Genomic DNA, 16,959 nt, shown 5'->3' on the forward strand with positions numbered 1-16,959 from the left:
CTATCTATCATGTAGCCTTACACCACTATTACTATGTAGATTGTGGTATTTATTTAAACCCCATGTTTGGCAATGCGTACACTTTTTCTTCGCTCCCTCGACGTAACATTTTACTCCCCTCTCTCAGAGTGCGACTGTCCTTTGTCTCCATGATTCTTACTATCAGATCTTCGCCGCTTCTCTCGATACGGCATGCACCCTAAACCCATATATTGTATTCAAAATGTTATGTTTTTAAAATGTTATATTGTATTCAAAATGTTATGTTTTTAAAATGTTTTTTTTATTTGTTTTGGCGACTACTAGAAGGGATAAAAGTACTTCATGAGGGCCCCTTATATTGGGTGTCCAGCTAGGGATCAAACTTGGTACCTCTAGGTTACAAGTCACCCCCATCAACCACTAGAACAAGTGCCTAAAGTTATGTTTTTGAAATGTTATTCCTTTTTTGTCTTTCAAATCACCACAACATGATTAGAGCTATCTCCATGCACGTTGAAATGGTCTATTTGCATTGTGGTGATTATATCTTAATAAATAAAATAATTCATTAAGAATATACGTTTCTCTTATTTCATAAGGTTTGATAGTACTGTAGGCATGTAGAAATGGCTTCCATCCAAATCACCACAATGTGATAGGGCTATCTTCATGTGCGTAGAAATGACCTATTCATGTTGTGGTGATTCTATCGTAATACACAAAAATAATTCATTTAGAATATTGTTTCTTTTTACGACTCGAATTTCTTCCATGATATATCCCCATCATTGTCCATCTTATCCACTAGAAACACGTTTAATTATTCTATCTCAACTAGTAATAGCTCCATCATATCCTTTAGTGCTGCACTCTGCATTAAACACTCACAAAAGAATAGGCAACATGATTGAGTCTGTGACCTCGCATCGATAGTTTTGCAAAACTATTACATCATGTAGAGAAAATGCAAAAAATATGGTTTCTTGCACAACATATAAACGAATTTCTAGTCAAATCTAGTGAAGGGGAGCATTAGGAAAATCCCAAGTAGGACTAAGCTATGAATTCTATATAGCTTTGGAGAGTTGTCCAAATCTATATCAATGAATGGTTGGCCACATCTTGGAAAGTTCTAGAACTCAGTTGGACTTGGTTAGTGGCTTCCCTCACCTATAAATAGACCCTCACTCATTTGTAAGCTAATATGGAAGCTATATTATGCCAGTATTATAGTAAAATATTCATATTTTCTATTATCCCTTAAAATTTTCTCTCTGTTGGAAGCTTGGAGCTCTCTCTCTCTCTACAACAACTCTTGGAGTTGCTCTTCTCCTCTTGGTGGACCAATTGATTGGTCGGGAGCGTCACTCTGTTGGAAGCTTGGAGCTCTCTCTCTCTCTACAACAACTCTTGGAGTTACTCTTCTCCTCTTGGTGGACCAATTGATTGGTCGGGAGCGTCACTCTACTAATAGAGAATCAAGCCAAACTTGGAGGTAAAGAGAGGGAAGGAGGGATTTTTGAAAATTGTGCATAGTGGGAGGGAGCTGGCAAAGCTGTCAGGAATCATTTAGTATTTTCTTTTTAGTATTTTCTATTATTTTTCTAAAAACTAAACACAACAAATAAACCACACACTTTTTAGCAACCACATAACCACTTTTTTGGCACTTTACTACCCGCTTTTAAGTACCAAAAGCAAGCCACCTATACGTGCTTTCACCCACCAATGTTGGATATTGGCAAGATTACACTCCCTGAATACTTTAGGGCATCCCCACATATCACAACCATCCAACTATACTAGTCTTCCTTCTCACCAATGGTTCTATAGCATTCTCCAAATAGAAACCTCTTTGTTAGCACTAGTATTTAATCATGGCTATGCTATATAGAGCTTCCCTGAACTCTGTCATTGGATTTCTACCTAACAAAGGCTATCAAGTCAATGTCAAAGCTCAATCTTTTCCAAACACTTGATCACTATGGAACAAGTTTACCAACACTTGATCACTACGAAATAAGTGTATAAACAACCAATTGGGGGTCAACCTCTATGTATAAGCTTTGGTGTCCCAAACCACCAAGACCACATCAACCTTCATGAGCACTTGATGTCCCATACTATTTAACGAGCATGAAGCTAACTGATGACACATAAGTTGACTCTTTTCTTTTCCTTGAGAAAATATCTCTAAAGTCTCAAGCATATGGATGACTATGCACCCAAGCCTATGGGTGTTTCCACTAGACGAACTATGCAACATCGTATATGATGCATAGTGTGTTCCAAAGTTCAACATGATATAATTTGAAGAACTATATCAAGTTCCATAGCCTCAAATACTCAATTTAGAGTATTTGTCAAACCAATCCGATAAGGTTTCAATGGCCCATTACATCAACTGGTAATTAAGCCCATCTATGAAGATCTTAAAGACTAGCCACACAATGTAGCTTTTGAAACAAAAGCTCTTCAAGAAGGTACTCCCATCCTATCGGACAAGAAGAGAAAATACATACTCCAAAGGTAGGTAAAGTAGCTTCATGCTCTATTCCACATGTTGAACAATTAGGCATAACATCCTCAACACCCATGTTTATGTATGTTTGGTAAACTTCGAACTCAATTATCACTAAGGACCGCATTTTGAGATTACCATGAATCTTAGAATGATTCTTCTCTACAGACCATACATTAAGATTAACAAAATCTTAGAATTTATAATTATGATATCGTAGGTCTCTATCTTCCATCATTCATTCATGGGTGGTGAGCGATAAACACTTGCGAGTTTGGGAAAAAGGAGAAATAAGATCCTTGTAGAGAGAACCATTTCATAACTAATGTCGTGTGTGACTACACACACCTAGAGCAAGATAATTAACATTATATGTGCAATTGTGATATGGATAAGAGAGCTTGGAGAGGATGAGGGTCATGCAGGATTGAGGCGACCAGGCTTGGTAGGTGCAGCAGACCCGATTTGAGCAGAGAAGGCAGTCTACCAATCATATAAGGTCCGCGCCCCTTCTTATGCCATGTCTGAGTCAGGGCAGCCTAGGGTTGCTCGCTCTAAAGTTGCCTCTTTTAAATCTTCTTCTGATCTTAACTCTGGTAAATCTCCCTTTGATCTCCTCCCCCCTGCAATTGCATTCTTGAAACATGAAGATGCTAACCCCCTGCTTAGAGGTGGAGAGGAACTTTGTATCCAACCCTATGATGAGTCTGTTATGAGGTTTGTTCTAGCCGATGCCTTGACCCCACTGATCCTTTAGTTAAAGGAGATGAAGTAGTTCATTTTCCCCACAGATTGCATGGAATCAGAGATATGGCTGCTGCCATTGATGGAGGGTTCAATTACTGTGCTGTAGACAAAATTGTTTATGCTGGGAAGGTTGTCTTTGAGGTGTTGTTTAATATTGCTGAGGATAGGGATAAGTTTGTCTCTACTCCCACTGTTCTGCTAAATACCCAAGTGGTGCATGTCTTTCCCCTTAGCAACCAGTTAGACTGATTAAAGAGGAATTTCTTCAGAACTACCAGTATGGGTTGAACTTTTTGATTTACCCTCCTTCCTTTGGGGTAGTATCCAAGAAATTGCTGGATCTTTGGGCAAAGTCCTTTTTTCCCCTTCCAGTAATGCTCTAAATAGGAATAGAGTCTGCATTATGTGGAAAATTGCAGAAAATTTCCTAGAAACTTTAGAGATTGATATTGATATTAGTAGAATTGTTATTTACTTGAAATGGGGATCCCTTAGTGGGGCATGTTATCACTGTGGAAACCTAGGGCACTTCACTAAAAATTGTCCCACTCTATCAGATGCTCAATGCCTTATGGTTCCTAGTTATCCTGGGAGTAAGAATTTGGTTCCTGCAGAGCAAATATTTGGTAGACCTGAGGCAACATATATGGTTTTAATAGCTCTGATCCTAGAGGCAAACTGTGGCTGTGGCATTACACCATTACACCATTTCAAGGTTTGGTTTGTGGTGACTTTAATATGGTGATAGATAAATATGACTCTTCCACTGGATCTGGTTTAATGCCTATTCATGAAAAAGATCTTTGGGAATCTGCATCTAACCACCTATCTCTTATGGATTTGTGGGCCTCTAATCACCCTAACAAATCTGGGTTTACCTACCACTCCCTTTCCCACAATAGATGTTGGTCAAGGTTACATAAAATTTATGCAGCACAAGTATCTTGGCTTCCCCCATCCTGTGACATTACTATTCATCTTGTTGTGCACTTATCTGACCACTTTCCACTCATATTATCACTCTATGAGTATGACTGGGGAAATGCAATGTCTGGATTGCCCTCTAAAAGGCCCCTTATGGTTAATAACATGTTGGAAAACACCCTATTTCAGAGTCATTTTCTTGCAAACATTGAGGCTGTCTCTTCATATTCTTTGTCTATTGTTGAACAATGGGACCTCTTTGTTATGTATATGCAGTCCTCAATTAGATTATATGGTAAATTTCTACCAAAAAAAAAGAGAAATGTTATAGAGTCTGCTTAGAAGAAATTGGTGAGCTTAAGGACTTTGGGTAGTACCAGACAACTCAATGCAGAGGAAGAATCTTGTATGCAGGAAAGTATTCAACTGTTAAATGCCAAAGACAAGAAGGCTGCAGCAAAAGCCCGATTCTTATCTAGAAGGCTTGAGCTGAAAGATGCAACATGCTTATCTAGGGGATTTTTTCAGAAGCTCTCTCAGAAGAGGAACAGAGACACTATTGTTAAAGTGGTTGATGCTAAGGGCTTGACCATAACTAGTGGCTCAGATATTGCTAAAGAATGTGTTAAATTTTTTGGTCAGACATTGAGTCAGAAACCAGTATGTTCTTAGATGCACAAAACTACAGTTAATACCCTGGTCCAGTTTGTGGATACTTGTATTGACAGGTGTACCTCTGTCAGATTGGAAGCCCCATTTGTTGAAAATGAACTGCACTATGCCTTACTGCATTTGGGTAATGAAAAAGCCCCTGGTCTGGATGGCCTATCAAAGGTGTTCATGGTCCAATTCTAGAGCCAATTGTCTCCACTGGTGACTCAGTTGGTTAATGAGGCTTGGGCATGACAATATATGCATCCACATCTGAAGTAGGGTATTATCAATCTACTTCCCAAACAAACCCTCTGCTCCACTGTTTCTCATTGGAGGTCCATCACAATGCTGCGTATTGTCTACAAAATATTTGCCAAAGCAATAGAAACAAGGCTTAACCCCCTTCTCAGGAAATATGTGCACTCCAGTCAGTCTAGTTTTGTAGGAGGGAGATCCATATATGACAATATATTAGCTGTACAACTTGGTATTGAATATGCTCAAGCCTCTAGACAGGAGATGGTAATGCTGCAGCTTGAATTTGCCAAGGCCTTTGATAGTGTTTTATCAAAGCTGTGATGGGCAAATTGGTTTTTGGAAACAAAATGGCCAACATCATATATTTACTAGCATCAAATGCCACCTTGTCATTAATATTAATGGTAGACTATCTGAGGACATTGTCATTGCCAGATTTGTTAGGCAGGGCTACCCACTAAGTCCCCTACTCTTTGCCTTGGACACTCATCCTTTATTCTATCTACTAGAATCTTACGCCTAGTCAGGTCAGATAATAGGACTGCAGGTCCACAACAAGCATATTCTGGGCCTTCGGACTACAGATGATACTTTCATGTTTTTAAAGGCTTATAATGCAAATATAGCAATTTGTATCTCTGTTTTGAATATGTACTCTGAAGCTGCTGGAATGAATATGAACATTGATAAGTTTGTGCTCATAGATTTGTCTTCCTCTGACTTTGATGCTCTTATCTGGTCTGGCAAGAGGCTACCTAATGGTCATGTTTCAGGTACTTGGGATACCCTCTTGGTGTGAATGTGTCTAATGTAATACTCATAGATTGGGTTCTCAATAAAGTCAAAGCCAAAATTCAGTGTTGGAAGGCAGATAAATGGCCATTGCATGTGAGACTAAGAATTGTCCAAGCCATTCTCCTTCCATACTTCATGTATTATTTCCCTCTTTTGGATTGGAAAGCTTGCCATCTGAATAAAGTAAACTCATTGCTGTCCATCTTTCTTTGGCAGCATGGGAAGGGTAAAAAACCCTTGGTGCTGGTGCCTTGGGAGCCACCCAGCCTAAAAACAGGGGAGGTCTTGGTATCCTACACATAGCTTCACACTTGATGGCCAGAAGAGCCACTTTCACCAAGCATCTGTTTGAGAAAAAACTTATGTGGACTTGGTGCTTGTGAGAGCTAGTACACACAGGCAAAGTTCAGTTTCATGGTCTGTGGGAACTGTCTGGCTGGGACAAGTTGTTTTCTCATGGTCCGGCGCAGAACTGCCTCATTTCTTATTGCTTCTTGGAAAGCTTGTTGTGCTGCACTCATTTCGTCAGGAAGGGTTAGATACACTAGTAATTCATTGCCTGCTGAAAATGTTCATAGGTCAGGAGGTTTATATTCAAAAAACCTCCTGCTAGGATTATTGGCTCTGCATGTAGATATATGCAATGATGCATAAGAAGGGGGTGAACATGTTGGCCTAAGTATTGGACTCTTAAGGGCACTTTTGTTTCTTTTTTTGCACCTAGAAGGAGATACCAACTTGGATTACCCTGTATGATACCTTGGCACTTGCTTTGTACCATGGTTTTCAAATTGCAAGTATCAATGACAGTGAACTTAGTGGACAGATTCAGAGTCTGGGCTATCCCAGATACTAGTATCAACTGGTGGTCTGCTAAAACCAAAGACTTTTATATGTTGCTAAGAACAAGACATCTTTTAGTGGAGAAATGCAATTAATTTTGGAAACTGTAGAAATCAGATTCATGGTGGGACAAAAGATTTGAGGAAGTGTGATTTGGACTTTAAGGCTCATGTATTTCTTTGGAGGACTATGGTGGGTTCATTACCTATAGCAACGAAGCTCCAGAAAAGAGGCTTCACTAATGGTCAATGCTGAAGATGTAATGTTTCTGTGGAATCTGTCAGGCATGCCTTTTGGTACTACAACATTGTTAAAGAATGGTGGAATCAGCTTAGGAGGATACTGCATGATAGCTTGGGGATATAGACCTCATGTTATCAACTTACTTTTGGTCCTTTACACTATGCAACGGAGGAACTTCAGTGGATCATTACTCATCTCAGATTTTGGATGCTATGGTTGTCTAGAAACACAACAGTGTTTCAAGGTCAAAGAATATTCTCTTCAGGGTTACCTTTCGAGTTGCTCCCTTTCTCTCTGGCCGTTGTGAACGCCCACCAGTACTATCACAAATTAGAGTTTCGTATCTTAGCTCAGACTGTGGTTCTTGTGCTTCTTTGCTGCGATGATGTGGAAGCTCAAACGATCTCTGTGATGGCAAGCGAGTCCGCTGGCTGAAGCATCGCCATAGCTCCTTAATGAATGCCTCATCCCTTAGCAATAATCCCTTTCTTTCCTTCATTTACACACCATATTGAACTGTTGGGTAAGAGGAACAAACCCCCTTTCACCCACATACACACACATTCTGCTGATAAAAAACTAGAAAGAAAGAAAGATATATTAACGTCTCCTAAAGGCCGAAATGGCCCATGAGACCAAAACAAGGTACAACTGATGATGATGTCTCATCATAACAAATCTATGAAAATAGTAACATCCTAAGAGAGCTAAGAGATGAAAGCTGAACCGCTGAATCGTCGTCGCGGGTGAACTCCTCCGGTGGCGGGCAATGATGGCTTGAATTTGCCGATGGTGAGGGAGTCGTGGGTGCGACCTCGTGGTTGTGGGCATCTCGCTCTACAGGTGGCAAATGCTCTATCCAAGGTGACTCCTCTGGAGGGTGGTCTGCGAGGTAGGCCTGTAGATGGGGGAGTAGAGGCTGTTGGGGTTATAGTGCTGGCTCTGAAAAAATCTGTGAGGGCTCTCTGTCTAGGCAGTTTTGGTCCCACTGCCCTCTTGTCCCTCAATAGGCTCTCTCTGTGCCGTCTAAGCTCAAGTATGAATAGGCTGTAAGCAAAAGACGGGAGTGCATCAATACTCATGCCATGCAAGGCCAGCCATTTGCGCATCTGGGCATACCAACACACTGTGTCTCCCTCATCTGCAAGCTGTTTGGAGGAAGTGAGTGCTAGGTGTGATATGCAGCGGAAGTCTTTGTATTGGAAGATCCTGTCACACAAATGCTCACACCGTCTTTTGTATCTTGAGTTTCGTGAGTTTAGCAATCCACTTTAATACTTCAAACTTTAAAGAGATGAGAGAGAGAGATGAGAACCGTACACCAGATTGGGTCCCGAATTACCCACTCAAGGGTCCCCTATCCCGTTAACGAGATAGTATTTGCTTTATTACTTTAGAGAGAATGACTATGGACTGTAGATAAGCCAAACACAAGATCTTGGAGGATCGGAAGCCTGGCTGAACTTTACACGGTTGTAGAAACACCTCGATGAACTGCCTATGTACCCTTCCCAAGGGCATGAGGAAGGGCTGCACACCTGAGGCTGAGAAAAGAAGGTGGTGGACTGTTCTAAGCTATGTTAGAATGCTGTAAATGCTTATGAATGCGATTACCTTCACCAGATGACTGGTGTGTGCCTGGATGATGCACTGAATGCTGGATACTGATGTAGACTGATGAATCTAGGTTGAAACTACTGGAAAACTGCAAACGCAGGGCTGTAGACCTGATTACTGGTGTAGGACTGATGTTGGACTGAAACGCAGCCTGTAGGGGCTGTTGCTGGACAGAAACGCAGACTGTAGGGCTGCTGATCTGTAAACGCAGACTGTAGGGGACTGAACTGTAGGCGGTTGGTTTATATGCAGAAAACGCAGGTGTGTTTGCTGATTCAGACCTGTAGATGTACTGTATGGCTGCACTTATGGCTGTAGGGACTGCTGAACTACTTGCGTTGGAGAACCAGGGCTGGCTGAAGCAAACTCAAGCACTCCAAGGGCTGGATGAGACTAGTCTAGTGCTGAAGGCAAGGGTACTCCTAGGGCTAAGGAGGAAAGCTCTTAGCACACTAAAGACTGAATGAGAAACTAAGCCCTATGTAAGCCTATTTATACTAACTAGAGGCTGGTCAAGTTGGTTGGTCATTTATTTAATAAAGTTAATATTTATAAATGATAATAAATGCTAAATAAATACCAAAAAATATGGAAAAAGTACCAGATAAATCCTAGTAAATTCCCTAAGGCTTCTGGGATGTTCTAAATGATGCACATGGGTATGAATGCATATTATGCAAGATGCAGAGTGCTTTCTGATGCAAACCCTAAGGCTTCTACTGACTCTACATGCATGAATGATTCTCTCCAAGTGGGTTGTCAAAACCCCAAAGGATCTCCTCATAGAACGTTTCTGGTTCGAGACTCAAAACCTGCAAACAAACCAATCAAACAAGAAGGGGGTGGATGCCTAACTCACCTCCCAACCACGACAGCCGTGGGCAAGCCCACAGTCTTGGCTGTCCACATCGAGCCACGAGCTGAGCTAACTAGATGGACGTACCGACCAATCTCTACCTCCCGACGTCCCATACCGTCACGAAGCTACCCTCACGGGCCTTGAGGCTGCTGTCGTACGCCTCGGCTACATAAAGCAGGTGCACGTCTGCACTAGATCTAGGCTCCTGACCATAGAGCTCTCACAAATCACGCGAGACTCTATATCCATAATGACTAACCTTGGCCACCCTTTTATAGGCTCTTGGTCGGTCATCGGGCGTCCACACTTGGGCGCCGCCCATCCATACTTGGGTGCCCGCCCGTTAGTCTATCCCTAACTCAGCTCGCCAATCAGCCTGCCTAGCTCCAAGCTTCCCCAAACCTCGAAGCTAGTCTTGCGTGCGTGTAGCACATGGTAGATACACACTATGCACATGACATACTCCCCTTCCTCTAAGAGCTCACTAAGAAGATAGGGTAATCTCTCTGAAGAGTAGTCAATGTCTCCCATGTAGCGTCCTCCTCAATACGATCCTTCCAACTTGATCTTGTATTCCGTGATAAGCGTATTACGCAATCTTCTTTCACGAAATCCAAGAATCTTTTCAGGTTCATGTGGAACAAATATCATGTTCTCGACATCTATGATTTCTTGAGGAGTAACTAACTGGTTTGTTCCACCTAGTACTTCCTTAAGTCTACTGACATGAAATACAGGATGAACTTTCACATGAGAAGGCAAATCCAATTCATATGCAACTGAACCAATTCGTCGTGTAATACGAAATGGTCCACAGTATCTAGGGGATAATTTCGGAGATCGACCTGTTGGTAAAGTCTAGAAATCTTTCGGAACTCGCAAATACACCATCATTCCTTCAGAGAACTCTCTGGGTGAACGATGTCTATTAGAATAAAATTTGTCTCGGTCTTGAGCACTTCTAATAGATTCCTTTGCAACTTGTAACATTTCTTGCATATCTTGCAAAAAATTACGTGCTGCATCATGTTGAAGTCCTGAGAATCCCACTGTAACAGGTGATCTAGATTGAAAACCATACATAAGCATGAAAGGACTGAAACTTGTACTCGTATGCTTAGTACTATTATATGCAAATTCTAACATAGGAAGATAATCCTCCCATGAACTCTGTCTTTTGGATACATATGCCCGAAGCATATCCTCCAAAATCTAATTCACTCTTTCAGTCTGGTCATCAGATTGAGGATGATGTGAGGAACTCAAATTCAAAGTTGTTTCCAACTTCTCAAAAACAAGTTTCCAAAAATCACTCGTAAACTTAGAGTCCCTATCATTGACTATGTCCTGCGGTAACCCGTACAGTCTAAACAATTGCTCGATAATTTGCTGTGCTAATTGCGTAGCTATAATAGTCTTCCGGGTCGGTAAAAATCTAGTCATTTTTGTCAAGCGATCTACCACAACCCAAATAGAATTGTGGCCTTGATGTGTTCTTGGCAATCCGGTAATAAAATCCATGGAAATACTTTCCCATTCATTACCTGGGATTTGCAAAGGATGCAACAACCCAGCTTGTCTAAAGCGTTTAGCTTTATTTGCTTGACAAACTTGACCTTGAGAACATAATCTTCTATATACCCTTTCATCTTTGGCTAATAAAAAGTGTGTTTCACTAATGATAGTGTCCTATGTACCCCAGGGTGTCGAGCAGAAGGGGCGTCGTGACACTCCTTAAGAATCTTGGACCTAATGTCCGAAATCTGTGGTACACAAATTTTGTCATTTTACGGAATAGTAAACCATTCCGAATCATCCATTGGCCTCCTGCATCCTGAATGGTAGGCTGTTCAGTCACATCGAGTCTTGGTCAATCAATAAGCTCCTGTCCTAGATCTTCTGCCAAAATGGACCAAAATAACTATCAGTCCTGCAAAGCCATCTCAATGACTAAAATAAGTCAGTAGAAATCTCGGTGAACGACAAAGTATTCACCTCGCTAATTCGACTAAGCGCATCTGCAACACTATTCATGGACCCTTTTCGATAACGAATCTCAAAATCAAAATCTTGCATTAACTCAGCCCAACGAGCTTTCCTTCCTCTCAAATCATTCGCATCACACACATACTTGATTGACTGATGATCAGTCAATACCACAAACTTGGAGCCATATAAATAATGTCTCCAAACCTTGAGAGCGTGAGTCACAGCATAAAGCTCCTTCTCAAGGGTTGGCCAACGAGATTGAGTGTCGTCTAGCTTTTTACTTTCAAAAGCAACAAGTTTACCATCTTGAAATATAGCAGCCCCGATGGCATAGTCACTGGCATAAGTTTCAAGAACATAAGGTCGACTAGGATCGGGTAATGCTAAGATAGGTTCTTCCTTGACTTTATCTTTCAAAAGTCTGAAGGCCATATCTAAATCGTTATTCTAAGTGATAGGCTGATTTGACTTACGTCCACGACCTTTCAACAAGTCGGTCATCGGTAGTGTGAGCTGAGAGTACTCTCGCACAGATTTTCGAAGAAAAACAACAAAATCGAGAAAAGAACGAAGTTGTTTCACCGTTCTTGGTATAGGCCAGTCCAGAACCTTCTGAACTCGGTCATAGTCAATGCTCAATCCATCTCTAGTGATCTTGTGTAAATGATGTCTGTCATAAAAACTCACATTTACTTAACTTAGCATATAGTTGATTCTATCTTAAAATAGATGAGACAATTGTGAGGTGTCTAACGTGATCCTCAAGAGTACGACTATATATCAAAATATCATCCAGGAACACCACCACAAATTTTCCCAAATGTTCATGAAAAATATCGTTCATCATTTGCTGGAAAGTGGCTGGAGCATTGGTTAACCCAAAAGGTAATATGAGAAACTCGTAATGGCCATACCTAGTCTGAAAGGCGGTTCTTTCGACACGCCTTTCATGAATATGTATCTGGCAATAGCTAGTATGTAAATCTATCTTCGTGAAATATTTCACTCCTGCTAACCGGTCAATCAGGTCATCTGATCTAGGGAGAGGATAACGGTTCATAATTGTCAACTTGTTCAATCTCTTGTAATCTATACACATTCTCCAGGTGTTGTCCTTCTTTCTCCTAAGCAACATAGGTGCACCCCAAGGTGATTTACTTGGACGGATTTGGCCCATTCTCAAATAATCTTCGAGTTGTTTAGCCAACTCATCTTCCTCAGCTTGGCTCATCCTGTAAGGTGGAATACTAACAGGATGAGCACCAGGGATCAGGTCAATACAATGATCTATTGTCTTTTCAGGTGGTAAGCCCGATGGCAGTTCCTTAGGAAATACATCTTGAAACAAATCAAGTATCTTCTGTAATTCTTTGCTTTCAAATACACTTAATTCATTGACATCCATAGAAGGCATGAGAAATTAAGAAAGTGGAATCAATACACAATGGAAAGCAGTATACAAAGAAGAATACATTATATTTCCAAAATCAATTGTATTTACAAGAGGTCCCTGAAAGGGATGTATACAATCACCTAAAATACTATACTGGGTGTTCCTATGTTGAAAAGAAAAAATATGACTAGACCAATCTATCTGGATTTGAAGAGTCTTAAACCACTCAATCCCTACTAATAAGTCTACATGTTCTAGGTGCATAATATAGCATTCCAGAGTATCTTTGTAGTCCTGAATCTAGATTGGTAGCATCTCCACCTTTCGATCCCATACTTGCCGACCTGCAGGTAGGCGTACCTTATAGGTATGATCGCTGGGTGTAGTATCAAGACTCAATTTCTACACAAGTTTGTAGTTAACAAAGTTGTGTGAGCTGCCAGGGTCTAGAAGAATGTGGATTCTATGGCCATTCACTTCTCCATAAACTCGGAGAAGATCATGCAAGCCAAAAACTTTAGAGTTGAACAAACAATCATAATATGTACTAGGGCGAGAAAGTACAGTAATAACTGACGTACCTGTCAAAGACAAATGGTTAGCTGCCTTTGGCTTGGGTCCTGCGTTGGTCTTTGCATCCTTTTGCTTCAGGCACTCCTTACGCATGTGTCCTTTTTCTTCGCAGATGAAACAACGTCCCTCCTTCTTGAGCTTCAAAGCCTTAAGGAGTCGTTTCTTCTTCGCTGGTGTCAAACTTGAATTCTTCGAAGGTTGGTCCGAAGACTTTCCTTCAGTCGTGTTAGCCATTGGTGCGGAGAACTTTCTTTTGTGCTTGTTCCCCTGCTCGGTAACGGGTTTAGACTTGGAAGAGGCCATTGTATCATCATAGATACGAGGTGAATGAATGGCTTCGTCCAAAGTTTTGCATTTGTATGAGTCTGGTAAACCGGCTACGAAGAACCCCAAAAGAGTAGTGGGATCCATCTTTGTAGCTTTCATCTGCAAGTCCCTAAACTTCTGGAGGTAGACCTCATAAGTGAGGTGCTGCGAGGTCATGGTCAAAGCGGTAAACCGGGCAACAACATCATAATAATCATCTTTCTTGAGGAATTCCTTCTTGAAGGCGTCTTCAAATTGTGCCTAAGTCGTTGGCTTAGGGTTGAGTTCCTTCCACCAAAGCAAAGCTTTGCTTGAGAGGAAATGTGCTGCTAACTGGATCTTTTTTCCATCATCATATGGATGAAACTGAAAATAGACTTGCCACAGCCAAGTGTCCACGATCTCCTTGGTACGTTGCTTTTGCTCACCCCCCGAACTGTTTTGGAGTAATGTTGGGGCCTAAAGCAGAGGCCAAGGTATCCATACCCGAAAGAGTAGATAGGGTAGTGGTCAAGAGAGAGATGGAGTTCTGCAAAGCTTGCATCTGGGCGGCGATTTGCACCAATAGCTATGTAAATTTTTTATGTGTATTTTTAAATAGAAAACCAATTGATGTTTATATCCTTTTTATTAATATTTTGAGAAAAGTATTTTTTTCTAGCTTTGAGAACCAAGCTTAATTCTCATGATCAGTGTTAAGAAAAATCGTCTTTAGTGTAACTTTCACATTTCAAATGGAGAAAAAACGGTCAATTGTAATTTTGCCAAGTCTTGAATTTCATGATTCAAAATTTTAAAATTTTAATTATAGAACCAGTCAATTGTAATTTTGCCAATTAAGCCTTGAATTTCAAAATTCAAAATTTTAAAATTTTAGTTATAAAACCGATTTACCTATGGATTTTTTCAATAAAAATGGTTGAGCTTGAAGGTCATCCATTGGTTTTTTTTAAATGTTTATTCTAACATTGCTTACATGGTGTAACACATTCACTTGTGCGGTTACTCCGTGATGACCACCCTTGTTAAGTCTTGATTGACTCACAGAATCGTGAGCGAGTAGTGTTAGCTCTAATTTTATAGTAATGGAGATGTCCTCGGTTTTTTTAATTCGGCTGCTGTTCTCCATGGGGCACTGGATGTCTTTTGGGATGTTCCTGCTGTTGCGCTATTGGGCGTGTAGTAGTCTAAATTTGGTAGCTGCACCTGCCTCCGACCCTTGCAACTACACCTCATAAACTTGTGGGAATATGAGGATACCCTTTCCTTTTGGGATGTCGAGTGAATGCGGGCAGGCAATTGGAAATAAGAAATGGGAAGATGCTATGGATGAGGAGATGGCAGCATTGGATGCAAATGCAACATGGGAGTTAGTGCCTTTGCCTAAGGAAAAGAAGGCAATTGGATGTAAGTGGGTGTATAAAGTCAAGCATAATAATGATGGTTCAGTGAGCAGGTACAAGGCAAGATTGGTTGCGAAGGGTCATGGGCAGACTTATGGCATAGACTATGAGGAGATATTCAGCTCGGTTGGTTGCAAGAATGGCAACCGTGAGAGCTGTCATTGCTATGGTTGCGCAACGAAGGGTTGGTCTTTACATCAAATGGATGTAAAGAATGCTTTCTTGCATGGTGATTTGCAAGAACAAGTGTACATGATGCAGCCACTAGGTTACGAGAGTGATGCACATCTAGATTTTGTGTGCAGGTTATGCAAACTTGTATGGCTTGAAGAAGGCACCTAGAGCATGGTCAAACAAGATCAGGGAGTATCTTGTTACCATTGGATTTCGAATATCCAATGTAGATTTTTCACTATATGTGAAAAACACAGATAGAGGGATCATGCTATTAGTCATCTATGTGGATGACTTGTTTATCATTGGTGATAGTGATGCAGACATACATGATGTCAGGATGCTTTTGAAGCATAAGTTTGAGATGAAGGATTTGGGTGAGCTGCTGCAGACATACATGATGTCAGGATGACTTGTTTATCATTGGTGATAGTGATGCAGACATACAGAAGTTTGAGATGAAGGATTTGGGTGAGCTGCTGCAATACTTCTTGGACATAGAGGTGGTGAGATCACCTCATGGCATTTTGCTATTGCAAAGGTAGCATGGCTTGGACATGTTGTCCAAGTATGGTATGACACACTGTAAGCCTATTTCACTGCCATTGCAGTAGGACAGGAAGCTTTCCGCAGATGCAGGTGAGCTTTTGGAGGACTCCACTACATACATGCGCATAGTGGGTAGTTTGATCTACATGACCATTACAAGGCCAGACTTGAGCTATGTTGTTGGACTTGTGAGTCAGTTTATGCAGGCCCCTAGGAAGCCACACTTGGATGCGGCTAGATGGATCCTCAGGTACATAAGGTCCATAGTTGATTATGGACTTTTCTATGAGACTGGTACTACAGAGATACAGTTGCATGGGTACATAGATGCTGATTGGGCTGGTAGTATTGTAGACAGGAGATCTACCAGTGGTTTTATGTTCTCATTTGGGAGTGCTACTATAAGTTGGAGGAGTAAGAAGCAGCCAACAGTTGCGTTGTCAAGTACAAAGTCAAAGTACAGGGGTGCTGCTATGGCAGCTTGTGAGGTAGCTTGGTTTCAGAAGCTACTTGGTGACATGGGAGAGCCTGTGGATAGGGCAGTTTTCATATATTGTGACAACATGAGCAGCATACAGTTGGCCACAGTAACCTAGTATATTATGCTAAAACGAAGCACATTGAGATGCATTATCCCTTTGTGAGGGAGAAGGTTCTAGCAGGAGATGTAGATCTGGTATATGTTAGCACAGAGGATTAGGTGGTTGATATCTTCACGAAGGCATTGGGCACAGAGAATCTCCATAGGTTTAGGAGCTTACTTAGAGTGCATCGAGGAGGAGTGCTGGGATATCGAGCTCAACTAGTGCTATGGCGGACATTGATGACCCGCCTGGGTGATAGCTTCTGCATCTACACCACTCGCATGGTTGGTGAGATTATGGGTGATATGCGGCCAGTGGGATGATAGGCTGTGTGACAGCCATTTTGGATTGCTAGAGACTGGCATAGTTATAGCACCAACTCATTTAGTCGGGTTCACATTATGGACCGACTCTTGTATGTCGTAGTAGTTGAGTACTAACCCATATAGTGTGTACTCTTATCTTTATGTTATGTTGGATGAGTAGAGAAGAAGAAGATAGAAGAAAATTTAGCTATCCTTCTCTCTCGTGTGTCTTGCTCTCTC

At 41.2% G+C, this 16,959-nt stretch overlaps 1 long non-coding RNA gene across 1 annotated transcript; it reads left to right on the forward strand.

Moving 5' to 3' along the window:
• The first annotated feature begins 2,824 nt into the window (after positions 1–2,824).
• Positions 2,825–5,784, forward strand: LOC147606989 (uncharacterized). Its single transcript, XR_015264871.1, has 2 exons — positions 2,825–3,002; positions 4,589–5,784. It is a non-coding gene; the product is annotated as an uncharacterized LOC147606989 (long non-coding RNA).
• Positions 5,785–16,959: the final 11,175 nt, after the last annotated feature.

Source organism: Cibotium barometz, chromosome 56 (genome assembly GCF_041138505.1).
Source record: "Cibotium barometz isolate CiBa-2024 chromosome 56, ASM4113850v1, whole genome shotgun sequence".
Classification (NCBI taxonomy): domain Eukaryota; kingdom Viridiplantae; phylum Streptophyta; class Polypodiopsida; order Cyatheales; family Cibotiaceae; genus Cibotium; species Cibotium barometz.